The sequence below is a fragment of the Pinus tabuliformis genome, chromosome 4_1, assembly GCF_031772625.1.
Source record: "Pinus tabuliformis cultivar Carrire ecotype Pingquan chromosome 4_1, CPIR1, whole genome shotgun sequence".
NCBI classification, from domain to species: domain Eukaryota; kingdom Viridiplantae; phylum Streptophyta; class Pinopsida; order Pinales; family Pinaceae; genus Pinus; species Pinus tabuliformis.
The window spans coordinates 20,135,167-20,141,547 of NC_142303.1; the positions used below are offsets into that span (position 1 = coordinate 20,135,167).

A 6,381-nucleotide genomic window follows, 5' to 3' on the forward strand; every position below is an offset into this window, starting at 1 on the left:
TCTTTCTAAAGTCTGTACGAAATTCCTCAGGGTTAGCACCTTTTTTACTATCAAAATGGTATCTGTCCTGTTCCTGATATCTAGAGCTACAAGCTGCTCTTTGGTATGAGTGTTCAAAAATTGAATCATTCTATTGGCTTGATCTAGCATATTTCCCAATGATCCTCTAGCCTTTTGAGTCTCAAATTGAGCTAAGCCTATCAATTCTATTTGCTCGTGTATGGTCTGAATTGATTGCCATTGGTTAGTGATAGATTGGCCAATTTTGGCCCACAAGATTTTCTTGATTTCAGCTAGAGTTTTATTTAGAGTAAGCTCCTTTTCTAAGGACTTTATTTTATTGTCCAAGGCCTTTATTTCCCTTGTATTCTCAGCCACTGTTACCTTGGACTTCTCATAGCTTACTTCTAGCTTGGCCAACTTTTCTTTGGCCTCTTTCAGCTCTGTCATTTGAACTTCTAGCTCTTTTACTACTCTCATCATCTCTTCCATACTCATGCTAGATTCTGGGGCTGTTGTTGCTGCTGCTGCTGAAGCATCCGTGGTTGATGTACATGTTGTTGATGCTGGAATGATAGGAGGAACTTCTGCTGCTACTGTGGGAAGGGCAATGGGGACTGTTGGAGTTGTCACAGGTGGATGAGAGGTCGACTCTCCCTACTTGCCTTGCAATGCTTTCTCCAGTTCTTGCTCCATTTGAATTATTCTTTGGTTCATCCTCATCAGCAAATCCATTGTATCTCCTTCTGCCTTCTCTTCCGCAAGTTCTGTAGTTTGTGGGTGCATGGTTGCAGGCAGCCTTAGCTGCTTTCTAAGTGCAACAATATCTTCTTCTTTTTTCCTTATGATGACTTTGATGCCCTTGGAATCCTTAGGATCATTCCCTAGTTCCATAATAATTTCCTCCAATGTCTTTATTCTGTTGTCTTTGGCCAAGGAAGACATTCTCTCCAAATCTAATTGAGTAGATGTATTTCTCAATGATTCCTTCAATTGGTGGGCCAGCATTGCCTTGTCTGCTAGAGTAGCATAGACCATTTCACCTGTTTGCTTGTGTAGCTCAATTTGGTCCATTGGATGTATGTCCTTGGCGAGAACTTCTAGATTGGTCTTTATGTAGTCTGCAGCTATTTGTGGCTGTGGCACCTTAGGCTTGAAATGAATTAAGATCATTTTCTCCTCTTTAATGTCATAAGTTGCCATTAATATCTGTTGTTTGGAGGGTGTTGTCTTGAGAAATTGATCATACAGCTGTATTCTCAATAACTCATTTTGGGCCTTGATTTCCATGAAAGTTCCTTTAATACCAGATGGTTGTGCACCTTGCTGCCTCGAGGAGGACACCTCCATACCATATTGCCTCTCTATTTCTTGTCTGTGAGAGCTGGTGGATGTTTGCTGGCTGGTTTCTCTCTCCCTCCTTGGGCTCTCTATGACTTCTTCACTAATCGCCTCTTCAATTTGAGGGTCTATTCTCTGCCTTTTGGCCTCTGGATGTTGTGTTGACCCACTAGCAGGTGTGGTTTCTTCCCTGTCCTGTTTCTTGCCTCTTTCCTCATTGAGAGGAGTCCGTAAACCTTATAACCTATGGAGCCTCTGTCTGCAGTGGAGGGGCTTGCCCTTGACTCTGTTCCTTTGAAGTAGTTGGCTCTTCTGTCATTGTTTCTTGCTCTGCATCAACTACCTCCTTGCCTTTGGCTATACTTGCTGTCGGTGTAGTCTTTTCTTGGGCAGCTTGGGAAGTTGCAATAGTTGAAGTGCCTTCTCCGACTCGCTGTGGCAATTTGAATGTCACCTGCTCAAAAGAATCCAAGTCAAGAGTCTTTTCCAAATCTTTCACATTTTGCTCCATTATTTCTTCTTGGGTGAATTCTTCAACTAGTGTCCCTTCCACCCACTCATCTTGGTTGGAAAATTGTTCTATCTGTGGGATTTTGCAATGTTCAGAGGCTGACATCCTATATTTTATTTTCCTGGCATTAATAAAGCCATTTGGGTCATAAGGTAGCCACCAAAAACTTCTTTTTAACCTGATTTTTTCCCCCAATATTTGATCAACATCTTGCCATCCTTCTTTTTTGTTCATGACAAAGGGGCCTAGTTGGTCTTTGAATTTCAACTGAGCCTTTTTCTTGGTGCCATGAAAATGAGTTAAATCAGAGTTGATAAATTGCCTGTAATATTCCAAGGCAAATAGTCTCATTAGCACATATCTTGGCAGCCTATAGGGGCACATCTCATAGCCATATATCCTAATGACAGTGTGATTCTAGTAAAAGTACCAGTCACCTATTTTGTAGTTTTTTGAGAGCTGCAATATTTTCTCCATGTCATAGGATAACCTAGAAGGAGGAGTTCTAATTAGGAGAGAAGAGACTGGATGGACAAACAGGTCAATGAACTCACAGTAAGAGTAGGGAGAGTTGCAGACTTCATGAAAGACTGAGGTCCAAAAAATCACAGACCTCTTTTCTCCTTTAGAGTCCAATCTTTTGATGGGGCATTGGAAACAGTCTGGATGATAATACATGAATAGATGATAGATGTAGGATGAGTATTTGAATACTCCCTCCCTATCCAGTTTCTGTAGTTGGTCATGTATCTTATTAGCAATGAATTTGGCAAAATTGTATTTGACAGCAGGGGGTTGTCCTAGGCTAAATGTAGACAGCAAGACCAATAAAGTTTGATCAATATGTTCACTTGCCTTGAAACCTAGAACATAGGATATCATATCTACTAGTAATTTACCCAGTTCATTGAAACATACATAGAGAAAAGGAGGTGGCCCTGTAGGCTGGTGATTTGCTCTCATGAATACTTGGGCAATTCGGGCTATCTCTGAGCTGGAGAGTTTGGGACCTTCATCAAGCAGGAATTTCATAGAAAGAGGGACCAGAAGCTGAGTTTGCTTGAAGTTTAGCATTTTATTGATGGATTCAGGAGTTATATGAAAGAGGATGCTCCCAGATGGAGACTTGACTGCCCTTTGAATTGGCTCATAGTTTTCACAGTAGAGGCAAATTATTTCAGGGAAGACATTGACAGAAGGGAGGAAGTATATGGGCAAATTTCATTCCCATATGCCATAAATATCATTGTTGTTCAAGTAACTATTCCTCAGCTCACAGAATGTCTGCAGGTGGTTTCTGTCACCAACAAAGTCTTGGATTAAGTAGTCCCTATCAGCCAAAGGTAATGCTTCTAGTTCCTTGTGGGGTGCATTGAGAGGAGTGATATTCAAGGCTGCTGGAGTGGCCATCTTTAAATTCTCTGTGTTTGTAATTTGGAATTTGGGTTTGTGCAACAAATGAATACTGAAAATCGCCTCTGAGGCTTTGTCAGGGAATTTGCAAACCGAATTTTATGCAAAAATGACTTTACTAGGTAAATTTCACAGGAAGGACAAAGTCTGCAAATTTAAATTGGGAGGCTGGATGAAACAGAGGACATGGTTCTCTTTTGCAGGAGATTTTGACAAATTAACTCAATGCATGGGTAGTTTTGGAGACTCACCCGATGGGAATGGGCTCGAAGTGTGTTTTAATGGCCAATTTGCAGAGGAGGGCAAAGTTTGCAGGTTTTCTTTTGAACAGTGGCTCATATAGTGAATTAAAAGGTGGTGATTCATAGGTAGGAGTGCATTCTACTTTGAATTCTAGTTCCTTAGTCGATTTCAATGGAGAAATTTCGAAAAACAGGGTTTATGGGTGAATAATGGGTAAATACCTGTTTCAGAGCCGAACTCGTCTGGGTGGCAAATTGGAGTTCTGGAGGCGAATTGGTCGTAAGTTGCATGCACGGTCTCCACAAGTGAACAAATAAAAATTAACGTAAAATCGTCGTTTTCACGACTTTTATCAAAGTTTGGGCATTTTAGCACTTTTTGGCACTTTTTTGCAATGGCGTCATCATGACGCAGTTTTGTCATGTAGCTAGTACGGAGGATGACATGGCAACTGACGTGTGTGATGACGTGGCAGACGACATGGTGGCAGGGTGGTGATGTCAATAGATGACATGGCATGGGTGCAGAGCAGTGGCGGGTGACGTGGACGCAACGCAATCGGGTGACGTGGGCTTGACATCAGGGGGTAGGCAGCCGGGCGGTAAGTTGTATTCCCCGCACTGCCTTTGGCCCATGGTGGTTTTGCAGGAGGGGGCTACGATCACGCCAGGAAGCGACGCGTGGCACGAGTATGGCAGAAATACCACCCATCCCCCGGACGCTAACTCTAGGCAGATCAGGGGCTTCGATATTGCCACCAACCATTGGATCTACGGCGCGGGATCAAACGGCGGACGGGTAATGCAGATGGTGGGTGATTATGATACGGGACCCACACATTATTTAAACGTTTAACAATGTTTCGTCGGGGTTTAAACTTTGGGTTATGGTATGTTATGTGGTTCATACGGGCGGGTATGGTTATTAGTTTAACCAAATGTCAAACTAACCCCGAATACGGACATGTGTGCACGGATTTTAACATATGGTTTAGGAGGGAGGGTTTAGCGCGATTGTTTGTTTAACCTGATGTTAAATAAACCCCACTAGTTTATGAACGCAGAAGGGTTATTATTAAGGTCCCAAATGGACCAATAATCCCCACACTTGTGTTATATGGCTATAGTTGCCAGGGGAAAGGATATTTAGGTATTTTTTGGGTTTTTTTTATATAGTTTTTATAAAATAGGGATGGGGAATGATAAAGGAGCTAAATAATAGAGTTAATGTCAATATAATTTTATGGATAGGAAAGGCTAAGTTGATAAGGTAATAACTTAGGTTTTTAGGGAAATGAAAAAATGGTATGATCTTTTACATAAGAAATGTGGCTTCTTTTCACTAAGTAAACTCAGAGTTCAACTTAGCATTTCTCATAAAATGAAGTGAAACTGGACTACTGGGCAGATTCCCAGGGCCTTGAGGGGATGTTAGTAAATTATTTCTGGGGGAATGATAGGGGAATTAGTCATGCTTCCACTATCCTGCAGTCACTTTGCCATGGTACTTGTGACATACATGAGATAAGTCTTTCTTGACAAGACAAAAAAGTGATCACAAACTTACTTCTACAACCTCAAACTGCGTACCTAGCCTAATACACCTAACATTTTTTCTTCCTTTTGATTAGGTGCATTTGGACTAGCAAACCCTGATTTTCCTCTTTTTCTCTGAATGCCCTCCTATCTAAGTCTACCCTTATCTCTTCCAAGGGCCCAGATTAAGCTGTTGGACTCCTTAGTTTCTCTAGCTATTTACTCATCTGCCAAGCTTGAACTATTTTGACAGATCTTTATTCTCTATTCTAAAGACAAGTACATTCAAACATGATCTAGCCAGGATTGGACTGTCTGGCTATTCATCAACTATATGCAGAATCAACCACCTGTACACAATAAAATTCTCCAACAATAAACAATAGTGGCATTTAAACTAGCACACTTTCTTGGTCTTTTGGTTTGGGGTTCATTTTCATCATTTTTCTGACCAATTTACTCTTTTTTCCTTTTGATTTTTCTTTTAGGGCATACCCTCTTTTCATTTTTTAATTTTCTTCATTTGTTTACAAAATATGGAACCTTTGCAGCATGCAAGGATGAACATATTTGGCTCTTCTATAGTCAATCATGAAAAATGAAACCTATTGGTATAGGAACCTAACAACTCACACTTAGTTTTAAAGAATAGACTTCAAGACATACCAAATCATGAGAAACCAATTGCTTCAATTGAAATGGTACCAAGAGTTTCTGAATGATGAGGAAATAAGGTGGCTGCATGACTTCTCGAAACCCGGATTCAATGGAATCCACATATGTATGATTCTCCAACTGATGAAAGTCTTCCATAGTTTGATAGTCATTTTCCTAGAGCCACAAAGAATCTGGTGAAAGGCAAAAGATAAATCCCTCAAATTCAGGCTCAAATATTTGATTCTCAAATTGGTAAGAATGGTTGAAAGAGATTCTAGGGTTTTGAGTTTCAACAACATTTTTAGAACAAGTTCCAAAGAAATATTGCTTCTCTAATGGTATTTGAATTATATCTTCTCAGGGTGAATGCTCTACAGTAATGGGGGAAGTCTCCAAATTCATTCCCTTTCCAAACATGGAATATGTAGCATTTTTTTCAATGGGAAGAATAGGTGTTTGAAATTGTTGTGCAACCTCATGGTTTATATTAGGGTTTATGATATGGTCTGGGCTAGGGTTTTGGTCAATCCTTGGAGTAAGTTTTGGATTTGGATTTGGATTATGCTTTGGGCTAGGGTTAGGTCTAGGTTTTGAATTAGAACTAGGGTTAGGTCTAGCATGCAGATTAGGGTTAGGTCTAGGGTATGGACTAGGACTTGGGTATGGATTAGGGTTTGAATG

At 40.6% G+C, this 6,381-nt stretch overlaps 1 pseudogene; it reads right to left on the reverse strand.

Moving 5' to 3' along the window:
• Positions 1–1,585: 1,585 nt before the first annotated feature.
• LOC149173999 (protein DAMAGED DNA-BINDING 2-like) overlaps positions 1,586–6,381 on the reverse strand; it is a 76,794-nt pseudogene continuing 71,998 nt past the window's right edge.